Here is a 16,498-nt window from a genome sequence, read left to right on the forward strand (position 1 = left end):
CCCCCCCCTCGCCCAGTATACTAAACAGTTAACATCTGCACTTGGGAATATATATACACCGCTTATCCTGCCTCTTACCTGTTCGGAGGGCAGCAGCCTGTGACACGGGGTTACATTTCCATATTAATATGCTCCATACGTAAATGGACGGTGGCACAATACCAACATAAAAAAAACCTCTGCAGGAAGGTTTCACACACCATCAGCCATTTCCCATTTTAAACCAGCGTCCTTTTAAGCCCATAAAAATATATTATTAATTTTTTTCAAAAATTAGGGGAAGGTTCCCTCGAAAAGCCCTTTTTCCCCTGTAGCAGCGACACACCAAGTGACACAGCTGTAGCTGCTGAATGAAGCAATAGGGAATCCCTCCTCCTGATCTGAATAGCGCAGTCGTCATTGGACGCCTCGTCTAACCAGCCCATTGAAGGAGAACCTCTCTGGCTAGCAGGTCTGCATGATGTAGCTATGCAGATACGGAGCGGGGATGCTGAAGGTGTATGGAGCAGCGCAAACACATGACGAGGCAGTTTTCTCCCAGTCCCAACAACAGCTGCCGCCTCTGCTTTACATGTTCGGGATCAGACGTGTAATTACAACGTACGGCGGATTAGCATACAATCACTTAGTCACCGTTCACACCTTCTTTTACAAGGCAGAAATTCACTGGCTGTCATGAGTCATTACGACATTCACCCAAACAGAAGGCTGGGTTTTCCACGTTCTGAGAATCTAATTTGGAAACCTAGCCGAGCGAATCGATCACCGACTAGAGGGGCGATTATAGGGGCTCCCCAGATTTTCCAGCATAAGGCCTCGTCCAGAATTACGTGTAAGTTCGATTTCCGTGAAAAATAAAATAAATAAAAAATTGTCTGAGTTTCATCCGTGAAGGATCTGTGTTTGGTCCGTGTGTCATCTGTAAGGGCCCATTCACACGACCGTATGGCCCACAAATAGCGGTCAGCAATACATGGGCAACGGCGTGTTAACTCCGTGCTGCAGATGCGGACACGCTGACTTGAATGGGTCCGCGATCCGCAAAATATATGTCAAAAAAGATAGGACATATCCTCATCTTCTGCAGAGCGGAGGCACATACCACGGAAACACTCAGAAGTCTGTGCTTCTGCACAGCAAAATATATGACGGGTCCTATCTTTTGCTATACTTTGCGGATCGCAGACCCATTCAAGTTAATGGGTCTGCGCCGCAATATGGGATTCACAGGGACGGTGCCCGTGCATTGCAGACCGCTATTACGGTCGTGTGAAAGAGGCCTAATCCATGGATGCTGCTCAACTGAAAATGTATTTCCAAAGCATCTTCTATCAGTCTTCAGTGAATAACGAACGCAACACGGATGCCATGCGTGTTGTGTCCCTGATTTTCACAGACCCATAGACTTCAATGGGCGTGTTTGGTCCGCATCACAGATCAAAGTAGTGCAAGTCTCCGTTATTTACTTTTACAGACCCACGGTGTAAACAGACATTAAAATCAATGGGTAGGTGTTATGTCTGCAGACGTCAGTGAAAAATGTAAAACGTGGACGAGGATGAAGGGCTCATGCACACGGCAGTTGCTATTTTTGCAGTCTGCAAATTTTAGATCCACAAAACACGGATACCAGCCGAGAGTGTTCCAACACGTTGTTCATAACACGGAAAAGAATAAAGGACCCTCGCAGACAAACGTGCCGGATTCAGTCCGGATGCGTTGCGGGTGGGTTCAGAGAGACCCGTGTGAGTTTGCATGCAATTTGTCTGCGATTGCGTTGTTCAGTATTTTTCCGCGCGAGTGCAAAGTGTTTTAATGCGTTTTGCACGCGCATGATAAAAAAAACGGAATGTTGGTACCCAAACCTGAACCCGGACTTCTTCACTGAAGTTCGGGTTCGGTGTTGTGTAGATTTTATTGTTTTCCCTTATTACATGGTTATAAGGGAAAATAATAGCATTCTTTAATACCACGTTGTGAGCGCGATGACGTCAGCACAGGTCCTGCAAGAAGAAAGACGACTAACGGTTGCGCGATCAAGTGGATGAGGCGAGTCATTATTTTTTTATTATTTTGTAACCCTTAATGGACATTTTACTAAGCATTCTGTATTAAAGAATGCTATTATTTTCCATTATAACCATGTTATAATGGAAAATAATAAAGTAAATGGACTTTAATGGGGTCCCGGGGCTCATCCCTATTTATTATTATCTCCTTAGCAACCATGCGTGAAAAATCGCACTGCTTCCACACTTGCTTGCGGATACTTTGCGATTTTCACGCAGCCCCATTCGCTTCTATGGGGCCTGCATTGCGTGAAAAACGCAGAATATAGAACATGCTGCGATTTTCACGCAACGCACAAGTGATGCGTGAAAAACATCGCTCATGTACACAGAAATGAATGGGTCAGGATTCAGCGCAGGTGCAACGCGTTCACGTCACGCATTACACCCGCGCGGAAAACTAGCCCGTGTGAAAGGGGCCTAAAACGTGTTCTTTTTTTGGGGCGTGGCCGTGGAACGGACACACGGATGTGGACTGCACATGGTGTGCTGTCGCATCTTTTGTAGCCCCGATAAAGCGAATGGGTCCACATCCAACCCACAAAAAAATGCAGATCAGATGCGGACAAAAACAAAGTTTGTGTGTATGAGCCCTAAAAAAGTTAAAAATCTTCCCATTACCAAGCAGATAATGCAATTACAGTAAGGCCTTGTTCACATTTCGGTGTCCATTTGATGTCTGTGGAGAATACGCCTGTGTATCATCTGTGAAGATGTCCGTGAACAATCCATGTTTGGGCCGTTTTTTGACCTTCGTGTGCCATCCGTATTCCACGGACAATATCAGTTTTGAGAGCATCTCCTGCCATCCGTGTTGTGTCAGTGGTTTTTCGCAGACCCATAGACTTCAATGGGTGCGTTTAGTCCACATCACTGTAGTGCATGTCTCCGCAATTTTTTCACTGACCCATGGTCCGTGGAAAACCACTGATTTGTGAACAGGTCAATGGGTGTGTGTTCTGTCCATGAACGAATTAACTATAGGGCCAGGTATGTCAAACAGGCCCACTAAATCCCAAAATTATGTAGCATGAATACTAGTCCCGTAGGACAGAGGGATAAGGCTACTTTCACACTTGCGCTTGATCGGATCCGTTCTGAACGGATCCGATCATATTAATGCAGACGGAGGCTCCGTTCAGTACGGATCCGTCTGCATTAATAACTTTAAAAAAATTCGCAAGTGCGCAAGTAGCCTGCGCGGATCCGTTCAGACTTTCAATGTAAAGTCAATGGGGGACGGATCCGCTTGAAGATTGAGCCATGTGGTGACATCTTCAAGCGGATCCGTTCCCATTGACTTACATTGTAAGTCTGAACGGATCCGCACGCCTCCGCACGGCCAGGCGGACACCCAAACGCTGCAAGCAGCGTTCAGCTGTCCGCCTGTCCGTGCGGAGGCGAGCGCAGCGGAGGCTGAACGCCGCCAGACTGATGCAGTCTGAGCGGATCCGCATCCATTCAGACTGCATCAGGGCTGGACGGAGGCGTTCGGGTCCGCTCGTGAGCTCCTTCAAACGGAGCTCACGAGCGGACCGACGAACGCTAGTGTGAAAGTAGCCTAAAACTTAACATTTAATTTTTGGTCAATCTAAAATTATAGACACCAGAGGAGGAGCCTCTATACAAAACAAAATTTAACAAGACAGCCCTGCGGGCAAAATGGTACATATAAAGACAATGTGACCAGAGGTTTGAAAAAAAGCAGGAACGTTCTCACCCGGTTGTGGATCAGGATGTCTCATGAGGAAGACTGGAGGTGAAGAACGGTCCTTTGATGCTTCTCGTTCACACACAAAAGATAGGTGAGCCCCTTCAGATATGGTGGGTGACGGGGTGGTTAGCCCTAGGCAACCCTAAGAAGGGGGGCAGGGGCTAGTATGCCCTACCTATCTACACGGGGACTTACCCCGCAAGGAGCGTCCCCGTCCGGATACCTGTCCCTGTGGGGACAGAAACCCTAGTAGTCCCTAAAATGAGGAAAAGGGAGCATTTTTTTTAGGGACTACTAGGGTTTCTGTCCCCACAGGGACAGGTATCCGGACGGGGACGCTCCTTGCGGGGTAAGTCCCCGTGTAGATAGGTAGGGCATACTAGCCCCTGCCCCCCTTCTTAGGGTTGCCTAGGGCTAACCACCCCGTCACCCACCATATCTGAAGGGGCTCACCTATCTTTTGTGTGTGAACGAGAAGCATCAAAGGACCGTTCTTCACCTCCAGTCTTCCTCATGAGACATCCTGATCCACAACCGGGTGAGAACGTTCCTGCTTTTTTTCAAACCTCTGGTCACATTGTCTTTATATGTACCATTTTGCCCGCAGGGCTGTCTTGTTAAATTTTGTTTTGTATAGAGGCTCCTCCTCTGGTGTCTATAATTTTAGATTGACCAAAAATTAAATGTTAAGTTTTATCCCTCTGTCCTACGGGACTAGTATTCATTCTGTCCATGAACAACACGAACAGCACACATCCGTGACTCACTGAAGTGTGAATGAGGCCTGAAGAATCCGTGAAGGACCAGTGTTTGGTCCGTCTATTATCCATATTTTACGGATACTGCTCAGTTGAAAATTCATTTCCAGAGCATCTCCTATCAACGATCCTTAAAAACCACGGACGAAACACAGATGCCATCCGCGTTGTGTCTGTGGTTTTCAGACCCATAGACTTCAATGGGCGTTTTTAGTCAGAATCACGGACCGAAGTAGTAAAAAAATAAATAAAAATAATAATGTGTGAACAAACATGCTAAAATCAATGGGTACATGCGCTGTCCATGGAAAACGCAGACAACACACGTCAGGGAATAACGGAAATGTGAAGGAGGCCTTAGGCACAGTTTATGGGTCACCTCTGGATGCCTCGGATTTCTGGTTTGCTCTGTCCGAGGATTGCTATTGTTCAGTACGGATTTCAGAGGGTCACGTGACTCGAGCACATGCCTCCGCAAAACTCAATTTAAGCCCAACTCCAAACATGTCCTCTTTCAGAGGCTCGTACATCACATTTTGAGGATTCTGTCTTAACCCGGCGTCACCTCTAAATATGGACACGGCGTTTACACTGGCGATTACCGGGGAGCCAGCTATGCTCTTACAAGGACATGGAAGATTTTTGTTAAAATTTTCAGTACGCACGGGAATGTTTACATTCTTCTCCACAGAGCGGAGGTCCGTTCTGTCACCGCCATATAAACCCCTCCAGACTTGCAGCTCACATTCCAGGCGCCAGGTATCCACAGATCACCAAACTCCAGGAGCAGACACTTTTCACAAACCAGAATACACAGTTCCTTATTAAAAAAAAAAAAATGTATATATGTCGCTGGTAAAATTCAGAATTTCTCAAGAAGCAGGTTCTTCAGTTGCCCTATTGTGTCAAATTAAACATTTTTAATCAACGCTTCTGCAGACTCTGGGTATCTAATAATATGGCCACCGTGAGGATGGTGTCCCACAAGGTTTTGACCAAAAGTTGATACAGCAGGAAGGAGAAGAAGAAGTCCTTCCTTTAGGTTTCTCATTACCTTCCAACCAACTTCTGGCTTTGGCTCCGAAGAAATTCCACAAAAAGCTGTGACACCACACCCACCCACGTGGTTTTGTCGGGCGTTTTTCCACCACAAAAAAAAAAAAAAAAACGCCATAACAACAGCTTGTGTTTCTCTCCATACCACACGTGGTTTTATGGCATTTTTGGCCACATTCTCTTCTGAACCACTGTGTATCACATTTTTAGCATATTTTCCCTGTAGAGGAATTGTCAAATTTTTTTTTTTTTTTTTAAAAGGCTTCAGCATGCAGTGTTAAAAAAAAAAAAAAAAAAATCATGAGAGACCCAAAAGAAAGCCACCTAACAAACACCAGCAGACAAAAAATAAATAAAAATAATGCTTGACCTTCATCTAACATCTGTAGCTGGTGTTTTTACTGCAAAAATGATAAACCAAAAATCGTAACGGGGTTGTCCCACTAAACATATTCTACAAACCAGCACCTGGATCTGAATACTTTTGTAATTGTATGCAATTTAAAATTTAGCATAGCCACTGAGTTCGATAAAATGTATCTGTATAGCGCCACCTCCTGTTAGTTTTTTCTTATTTCTTTGACCTGCTCACTGAGATGGCCGCACATGCTCAGTTCCATATTTCAATTGCCTCCTGAGCTGTGATAGGGAGCGCATGGACACGCCCCCCCGAGCTGCAGCAGAAAGGACACTCCCTTTGAGCTGCCAGCTTGATATAAATCTAGCAGAGCAATGAATGTGAAGACCTCTGGATCCATGTGAGGTACGGGGCTGGTTCTAGCTTTGTTAGAAAGAGACTGTCATGTCCTATATGATGTCTGATTTTCACTTTTTACATTAGTCTAGGAGAACCCCTTTAAGGGTACGCCCACATGCGATAGAATATACAGCGTTTTTTGCCGTAGAGATGGCTGTGGCTTTAATTCCTTTAATAACCTAAGATTACCTTAACACAATGCGGATTTGTATGCAGAAAATCCACACCAAAATTGCATTTAAAAAAAACGCACATAAATCTGCAGGTTTTGGTGCGTTTTGCGGGTGTTTTTTGTATTTTTTAAATGCCCGATTTTCTATTTTAAAAGGGTTTGTCCGGTTTCCTCAGGATAGCTCCTCAATATCAGATTGTCAGGGGTCTGACTCCAGGCACACCCGCTGATCAGCTGTTTGGAGAAAAGGAGCAATTGTGAAGAGGAGCGCTGTATTCTCTTTAATCAGCTGATCGGCAGGGGGTACCGGCTGTCCGACTCCCGCTGATGTCATACTCATGACCTGTCCCAAGGATAAGTCATCAATATCAGAAACTGGACAACCCCATTGAAGTCTATGGGGGAAACCACTATACATGCAAATGTCAAATCTCATTCAATTTGCTGGCCCCGTATTGTGCTGCAGTTGTACCGCACAAAAATTTGCAACGCGCGCAGGTATCCTAAGGCCACTTGCACACGTTGCGGTATACACATCCCATGCATAGTACAGCACCAGCACAGTGTACGAGATTATACAAATCTCATGCACACTTTGCAGATTGATCTGTGTGTGAAACCACCCTTATAACACAGGGATCATCATAGTTGGGCAGGAGAATAGAAAACTGTGGGGGGGGGGCAACTTGGTGTCCAGCAATGTGCCCGTCATTACAGCTCACAGCGTGGAATACGCCGTGGAGGTCGGCAGCATGCTGCGGATTTAAACTCCTTGCCACTGACAGCTGCCGTGTGTACAGGCAAATGCACGATGAGAGAGTTATCCTCCTGACCGCCTCTTTCTCAGTCCATGATAGGATAAGATGCGTTCATATATAAAACGTCACGCTGCATCAATTTCCCGGCGTAGTATAGAAAATTCGGAGGGAAACCAAGTGCACACGACAGTGTTTTTTTCACGGTCAGCGATTTGGCTTCAGTGGTCCGTGTCCGATTTTGCTTCAGTGTTTCCTTGTGTCTTCCTTTTTTTTTGTTTGACAGGGGGGAAAAAAGGAAGGTTAATAAAAAGTGTAATTTTATTGCACCAAGGTCTTGTAGAAAAAAAACGGACACGGATGACATACCAGTTGTGCATCCGTTTTTTTGACCATTGACTTGAATGGGTCCGTCCTCTGTTTTCCACTGACAAGAATAGGACAGGTTATATTTTTTTGACTGACTGTAATTACGGATCACGGACGCAGAGAAAAAACTGAGGACTATCAGTTTTTTTTCACAGCTCCATAGAAATGAATGGGACCTCCGCTAAACTGTGAAAAATGACGAAACGGACGTGGATGCACACAACGGTCGTGTGCATGAGGCCTAACCCATGGTATTATACCAGCCCACTCCCAGAAAATGTAACATGTAGCAGGTTTTTTTTGTGAGCGTTTTAACGCTATGGATGCCGGACCGGTATATAAATGCTACCACTTTGAACATTATATATATATATATATATATATATATATATATATATATATATATATATATATATATATATATACACACATACATATACACACATACATATACACATATATATACACACATACATATACACATATATATACACACACACACACACACACACACATTTATATTAGAATGGTGTATATCTATCTATCTAGATAGACAATGGGAGGGGGATTCATCAAACTGGTGTAAAGAATAACTGGCATAGTTGCCCATAGCAACCAATCAGATTCCCCCTTTCATTTTCAAAAGGAGCTGTTGATAATAAAAGGTGGAATCTGATTGGTTGCTATGGGTAACTAAGCCAGTTCTACTTTACACCAGTTTGATAAATCTTCCCCACTGTGTTGATGTAAAATCAGAATAAAAACGTAACAAAAAAATATAAATAATAATAATCAGGTAAAACCTAAGGGTTCGTGGAGATTTTTCAGCGATCTACTGTACATGCAGCCTCAACAGGATCCCACTATTTTAGGCTCCTAGCTACAGTGGAAACATGGCTCAGTTATATAGGTAATATGTAAAACCTGTTAGGTGAGGGGGAGGGGGAAAACAACCCCCCCCCCCCCAAAAAAAAAAAAAAAAAAAGGTTAGAGCGAGACCGGTGGTTGCTATAGTAACCTACCTAAATTATCTCTCTCCATCCCAGTAACCCCCATGGGCTAGAAGAGCTATATTACTGAAATGCTAGCAGAACAGAATAAATGATGCAGAAGTAAGGTCTATAGGCGGACGGACGCGGTATATAATTGCCGATCATCGCTGCTTACCAGAGGCAAAGTCCAATAAAACTGTCTATTCTTACTAATCCTCATAATCCAGACGCATCCGTAATCTGAATTCTTAGAAAGTCCGTAATAATGCCGCACAATGGGCACAAAGCAAATGATGTCAGAAATTCAGGAAGATCCATATAACCGAGCATGATGGCCCCCATGGAAAAATGAATAAAAAAACAAAAAAAAACCTTAACCTGCATGTCCACAATTTTTAACGCATCCTTATCACGTCTTTTTTCTTACTGCTCACCACAGCCACTAGGTGGAGCTGATGAGCTTCCTGCATACCGCTTTAATAGGGTCTTTTCACACTGCGTCTGCAGCATCCGTTTACCGCTGGCGCTAGAAAAACCTCATAGCGCACATGTTAAGAGGACCATAAAATTAATTAAAATTAATTGGCATCAGTCGCCCGCAGGCAGCCATTTAAAAATTTAAAAAAATAAAAAGTATATATATATCTATATGACCTCATGCACACAGCCGTTGTTTGGGTCAGCTCCGTTCCGTGGCCCCGCAAAAAAAAAAAATATATATATAACATGTCCTATTCTTGTCCGCGCTTTGCGGACAAGCATAGGCATTTATATTTAAGGCTGTCCGTGCCGTTCCGCAAATTGCAGAACGTGCAAGGACGCCATCCGTGTTTTGCGGATCCGCGATTTGCAGACCGCTAAACACACCACGGTCGCGTGCATGAGGCCTAACTGTACAGTTTTCTGTGCTAATCCATGCAGTAAAAAAAAGCGGAAAACCAAACCAATACTGCTGAACAATCTTTTGGCTTACTTCGGTATAACGGAAACCTATAAGTACGCGGAGCATCTGGTAAACCAGGGGTAGGCAACCTCCGGCACTCCAGGTGTTGTGAAACTACAACTCCCAGCATGCATACATACTCTGCTCTTCCCAGAACTCCCATACAAAGGAATGGAGCATGCTGGGAATTGTAGTTTCACAGCAGCTGGAGTGCCGCAGGTTGCTGACCCCTGCGGTAAACAAACGCTGCAGGCGCAGTATGGAAAGACCTTTAAGCCGTGTTCACATCTGCACTGTTGGCTCACAGATTCTGGCAAAACTGTAGATTTTTCCTACAGACTAGTATAAAAAAAAAAATCATAAAAAAAAAAAAAGCGGACTTTCAAACAGACCTCATTATAGCCAATAGTATCAGGCCGAATGTACGACGTCCGTTATTTTCGTTGCTCTTATAGGAGCAATAATAGGGCCAAAACAACAGAAATCAAGAGCGCTGGTGTGAACAAGCCCTTATGTAGTACTATTCTGCTGTAAGCTCATCAGCTCCCCCTAGTGGCTGCTGCAGAAAGCCTAAGATTTGGCGCTTATATGGCCATACACTGGATTTGGAGCCACCGTCGCTACTAGTTAAAACCTACTGGAGTTAAAATGTAAAAAAAATAATAATCTCGTACTTTAAAAGAAGCAGGCAGAGATCAGAGGACGCGGCGGGGGAGGATCGGGGCCATGCCTAAACCAGTTCATTTTCTTTTTGTTAGAGGCTCCCTATGGAAAACATGTCTTGTGTAAAGGGGTCATTTATTTTTACAACAGGAGCTCTTCAAACAGGCTGGAGTTATGGTGGGTACAATTAAAAGCATGCCTGGGTCAATGTAAACTTCAAAAGGGGGAAGCGGCCTTTAACAAGCAAACCTGAAATGCTAACCAGACCCGACATTTCATCAGCGATCTCCTGTGGCACGAGGGGGGCGTCCCAGCAGTGTTCTGCATTAGCACAGGAAAAAATTCATCAAGCAACCACCAGCGCCAGGAGCTGATAAATACCACCCCCCAGACGCTTAACCCTTATTGAAAACCGAACCTCATGCACAGCCGAGAGCGGGTATTAACCCTCGTTAATCTGCGGTCATGTCATCTACTAATGAGAAGGCTTAATCTTGTGCAAGAGCATGTCTGTTTTAGCAAACCGCGTTCCCCATGAGGTAACGATGCTGGAGCATCTTTACTTAGAAGTCTGCAATGTGTCGTTCCTCTATTATACCCCCTGGAAATGTATGAATAAATTACCAACTGGGTGTTACCATTGCCTGTGCCAATAGGGTGTGTAACGAAACGCCTGTCACCACGACTAGGTACCTCCGTTGATGGATGCTCCTAGTGCTTCCCGAGGACTCCAAGCACTCCACTTGACACCGTAAGCACTGCAGACCCCACGAACCGCTGCAGCTTGGTTGGGGTCTAGCTGTCTCTTACCCACCCTGGACCTACGACAAGGCCCCAGGCTCTCAGAGAGCGATGCAGGAACAAGCTCTTAAAAGAGCTCAGTGATTATAGCCAGGGGAGTATACAGCGTATAGCAATCCCCAGTGTAGATGCAATCTGTCCCCCCCACACATGAGACGAGGCTCTATGCTGAGGGTAAAACAGGAATTCTTTAATGGGGCTACATGTCAGCCTTTTATGCAGGTCTCCCAGCAAGGGACACTCCCCTGGGGACCTTGTGGAAGACTGCGACAGTTTATATATTGGCCAATTACATGCATTTACAGTATTGAAACCTTCCCAGCAATTGTACACAACCCCCCCCCCCCCCCCCCCCCTTTCTGTCTGTGATACAATTAACAAAACACAATAGGCTCTGCCTGTGATACAATTACCAAACCTAATCGGCTGACTTAACTCACAGGCAGAAAACACACATTTTTCCCAAAACACAGAAACACCTTAAAACCCCACATATCCCCATAAAGGATAGCTCTGATCTGGGCGAACAACATATCCAAAAATCACCCAGATCTGAGCAGGGGTTCCCGAATTCCATGGAAGACACATTTGACCGACAGCAAGCATGGCTTTCCTACCCAAAACAGTTCCACAGATTTAGGCCCCATTCACACGTCCGCAATTTCGTTCCGCATTCATTTCTATGGGGCCGCACGATGTGCAGCCCGGCTCCGGAAATGTGGACCCGCACTTCCGGGTCCGCATTTCCGTTCCCCCCCCAAAAAAAAAATAGATCATGTCCTATTATTGGCCGCAATTGCGGACAAGAATAAGCATATTCTATTAGTGCCGGCGATGTGCGGTCCGCAAAACACGTTACGGACGTGTGAATGGACCCTTAGGCCTCGTTCACACTTCAGTGTTTGGTCAGTGATTTCCATCAGTGATTTGTGAGCCAAAACCAGGTGCAGCTCTAAACATAGAACAGGAGCAGATCTTTCCCTTCTACCTAATGTCTATGGAGGCTCCACTTCTGGTTTTGGCTCACAAATCACTGATGAAAATCACTGACCAAACACTGAAGTGTGAACTAGGCCTTAGGCTGTGCGGCCGGTCTGCCTTCTTCTTCAAAGTTAGTATATGGGCCATAACCCTGAGGCAAGAGGCTGGCAAACAGGCCCCTCCAAAACCCAGTGGCGAGGTTATTTCTGCCACAGGGTGTGTCCCCTACAGAATCTGGAACAGACAGCAGTAACTGGAGGGGGTAACACTACTTTCACACTCACGTTTTGGCTTTCCGTTTGCGAGATCCGTTCAGGGCTCTCACACGCGGTCCAAAACGGATCAGTTTTGCCCTAATGCATTCTGAATGGAAAAGGATCCGCTCAGAATGCATCAGTTTGCCTCCGATCAGTCTCCATTCCGCTCTGGAGGCGGACACCAAAACTCTGCTTGCAGCTTTTTGCTGTCCGCTTGACGAAACTGAGCCAAACGGATCCGTCCTGGCACACAATGTAAGTCAATGGGGACGGATCCGTTTTCTCTGACACAATCTGGCACAATAGAAAACGGATCCGTCTCCCATGGACTTTCAATGGAGTTTATGACGGATCCGTCTTGGCTATGTTACAGATAATACAAACGGATCCGTTCATGACTGATGCATGCGGTTGTATTATTGTAACTGATCCATTTTTGCAGATCCATGACGGATCCGCCCAAAACGCGAGTGTGAAAGTAGCCTTAGGCCTCTTTCACACGGGCGTCAGTTTTTTTGCCCGGATAAGAGCCGGGTGCGTTGAGGGAAAATGCGCGATTTTCCCGCGCGAGTGCAAAACATTGTCATGCGTTGCACTCGCGTGAGAAAAATCGCGCATGTTTGGTACCCAAACCCGAACTTCTTCACAGAAGTTCGGGCTTGGGATTGATGTTCTGAAGATTGTATTATTTTCCCTTATAACATGGTTATAAGGGAAAATAGCATTCTGAATACAGAATGCATAGTAAAACAGCGCTAGAGGGGTTAAAAAAAATAATAATTTTTAACTCACCTTAGTCCACTTGATCACGAAGCCGGCATCTCCTTGTGTCTCCTCTGCGCTGAACAGGGCCTGGGGTGAGCTGCTCCATTAAATACCGGTTAAGGACCTGCGATGACGTCACTCCGGTCATCACATGGTACGTCACATGATCTTTTACCATGGTGATTCACCATGGTAAAAGACCATGTGATGACCGGAGTGACGTCATCACAGGTCCTTAACCTCTATTTAATGCAGCAGCTCACCCCAGGTCCTGTTCAGCAACAAAGGAGACACAAGGAGATGCCAGCTTCGCGATCAAGTGGACTAAGGGGAGTTACATTTTTTTTAATTTTTTTTTTTAACCCCTCTAGCGCTGTTTTACTATGCATCTGTATTCAGAATGCTATTATTTTCCCCTATAACTATGTTATAAGGGAAAATAATAATGATCGGGTCTCCATCCCGATCGTCTCCTAGCAACCGTGCGTGAAAATCGCACCGCATCCGTACTTACTCTTCTATGGGGCCTGCGTCACGTCAAAAATCGGACAATATAGAGCATGCTGCGATTTCCACTGAACGCACAAGTGATGCGTTAAAAACAACGCTCATGTGCACAGCCCCATAGAAATGAATGGGTCAGGATTTAGTGCGGGTGCCATCCGTTCGCCGCACGGATCGCACCCGCACGGAAAACTCGCCCGTGTGAAAGGGGCCTTAGAGTCATGTCCACTGGTCAACATATTCATACATTTCAAGGAATAATAGAGGAACGGCACTCCAGGATTGGGATTTTATTATAGGGATTACAAGTATTTAGTAAATGGTGCGTCACACTGGGGACCCATCTATACGGTTACACGTAAGAGAATTGTATACGTGTGGTGTTATGGGAGTATGTGGTTTTACTATAACTGAAGCAGAACACTGATGTGTGAATAAGGCTTTAAAGGGGCTGTTTCACCTGAAACATTGATGGCATATTTCTAGGATATGCCACCTATGTCCGCACCGCTCGGCACTCCCATGGAAATGAATAGAGGGCCGGCCACGCATGTGAGGAGAGCCCTCCATCACTTTGAGAGGTGGGACCCGCACCTATCTGACATTGGTGGCATATCCTAGTAATAGAGAGACAACCCCTTTAAGCTGGCCATACACATTAAATCTAGCTGACCTGCACCCGACGATCTTCATGGGATAGGCCAACTATCGTATATGGAGGTCTTCTGACTCTGTCTTTTTTATAGGGGAGATAGCAGTCGGCTAAACAAGTACTTGGCCGACGGGTAAAGAATCTCATGTGTATGACATTATTCACACATCAGTGTTTTGCAGCAGTTATTTCTATACAAAGCCAGGAGTGGATCCTCCAACCAAGATAACGTCTAATGGAAAGATCTGCACCTGCTCAGGGTTTTGGTCACGCTCCTGGATTACATAGACTGATGCAAAACATTAACCAGACAATGACACCAAGGCTAATTTCTACTAGAAGCTATGAATGAACTGCCAAGCAGTCTGCAATGAAGGTCCAGCTGGGTGTTACCAGTTAGGAGGGGTGTCCCTGCACAGTCCAACACCGCCAGCACTGATTGGATAGTGTCAGACTGTACAGGGACACCCCCCCAAACCGATAACGCAGCTGGACCTTCCTAGCAAACTGCTATTAATTTATTCATAAACTTCTAGAAGGAATAATAAAGGAATGGCACATCATACCGTCATAAGAATTGTTAGTTCATGGGCAAATGCAAGCAGACATGTCAGGAGAGGTTAGAGGTCCTCTTTAAGCACAAAACCAGAGCCACTTGCAGCAGCCTGTATACAATGGGGGGGCTTCTTGCACAGCTCTACAGTAGCGGAGAATTTGATTTTCCCAAGCTTTGCCAAGGCATAAACTGGGCGTCCCAACTGGAAAAGTAGTGGTTTCCCTTATTATAATACAATTCAATAAGGTATTAACCATATTCACCAATACAATTTTATTAACCCCTTCCAGGGACAGGACACAGAATATCTGATGCATCAAGATGAATGTGGAGGTTCGCTCTGCAGATCACCCCTCCACACCACAGGGCTGACAACTCCGAACAATAGCTTGCGCTGCATAACAAATTCTTACGAGACTGTCGTGTCCTGGGAATTTTCATATATGGGCTCTTTATGTAAAGGAGCTTTGTTTTAGGTTTAGCGCATTTCTTCCTGGGTAAATCTCATTAGCGGCCATAATATGCTAAGAAAAAGCGAATAACGCTCCCCCCCCCTGTAGGAACGGATGAAAAAAGTGCTGCCCACTTACCCGAGGCTTCCTATTTCTCACAGCTTAGTGACAGGGTTCACACGGGTGTCTGAAAATAAAGAAATACAATTTTACTACAGTCCTGCAGCCGAGGTAAAGTCCATGCATTGCACAAGAACGTACACAATGGAGGTTTATCAATACGTCTTAAAGGGATTGTCGAGTCTCTGTACATATAGTTTAGGGAATGTAGAATTAGAGGCGATCAGTCTGTGTATATACACGTAAAGGTGCCCATGCTCTTTAAAAAAAACAACCTCGGCCAAGCATGCGTGTGTTTCCAATGGAGGTAGATGAGAGAGCTGCTGCGAGTCTCCACTAGTGGAGGTTAATTTCCCAGAAAGTATTGGGCGCTGAAATTCGGGGCTCCTGATCCTTCTCTATCCCTGCATTATGTGTCAAGGGAAAGCACAGGGGTTGCTAGAGATAGATAGATAGATAGATATATTAGTCCTTGGTATATATATCTCTCTATCTCTCTATCTCGCACGTGCTCTCGCTCCCCCTTCCCGTCGCCCGCTCTCGCTCCCCCTTCCCGTCGCCCGCTCTCGCTCCCCCCTTCCCGTCGCCCGCTCTCGCTCCCCCCTTCCCGTCGCCCGCTCTCGCTCCCCCCTTCCCGTCGCCCGCTCTCGCTCCCCCCTTCCCGTCGCCCGCTCCCCCCTTCCCGTCGCCCGCTCTCGCTCCCCCCTTCCCGTCGCCCGCTATCGCTCCCCCCTTCCCGTCGCCCGCTCTCGCTCCCCCCTTCCCGTCGCCCGCTCTTTTGCTCTCTCTCTATTTCTTGCTCTCGTTCTTTCGCTCGCTCACGCTCTCCTATTGCTCTATGGCTTTCTATCGCTTTCGATCTCTCTAGTGCTCTCTATCATTTTCTATCGCTCGCACTATCGCTTTCGCTGTCTCTATCACTTTCTATCACTCTCTCTCTCTAATTCTTAGATTGTCAATATGTATGGAGGTTTTCTGCAAATATAAAAGGCTATATGCAGGGGCGTAGCTATAGGGGGTGCAGAGGTAGCAGTCGCTACCGGGCCCAAAGACCCTTGTGCCAAATACGACACTGGCATTATAGAAAGTGCATACTGGTCAATTTACACCTCTGGCTGGAGAGAAGGAGTTGGGTTAAGAATTTGGCACGAGGGGGTGCCCT

At 45.8% G+C, this 16,498-nt stretch overlaps 1 protein-coding gene across 2 annotated transcripts in view; it reads right to left on the reverse strand.

Moving 5' to 3' along the window:
* DAAM1 (dishevelled associated activator of morphogenesis 1) overlaps positions 1 to 16,498 on the reverse strand; it is a 176,156-nt gene that overhangs the window by 107,128 nt on the left and 52,530 nt on the right. The window contains exon 2 of one of the 2 annotated variants that reach the window (XM_044272211.1): positions 15,355 to 15,403. The gene's annotated coding sequence lies outside the window, so the exon portion shown is untranslated. Of the gene's footprint in view, positions 1 to 78; positions 328 to 15,354; positions 15,404 to 16,498 lie in introns of those variants that run through there. The other variant, XM_044272212.1, reaches the window with a different exon arrangement.

Source organism: Bufo gargarizans, chromosome 11 (assembly GCF_014858855.1).
Source record: "Bufo gargarizans isolate SCDJY-AF-19 chromosome 11, ASM1485885v1, whole genome shotgun sequence".
Lineage (NCBI taxonomy): Eukaryota > Metazoa > Chordata > Amphibia > Anura > Bufonidae > Bufo > Bufo gargarizans.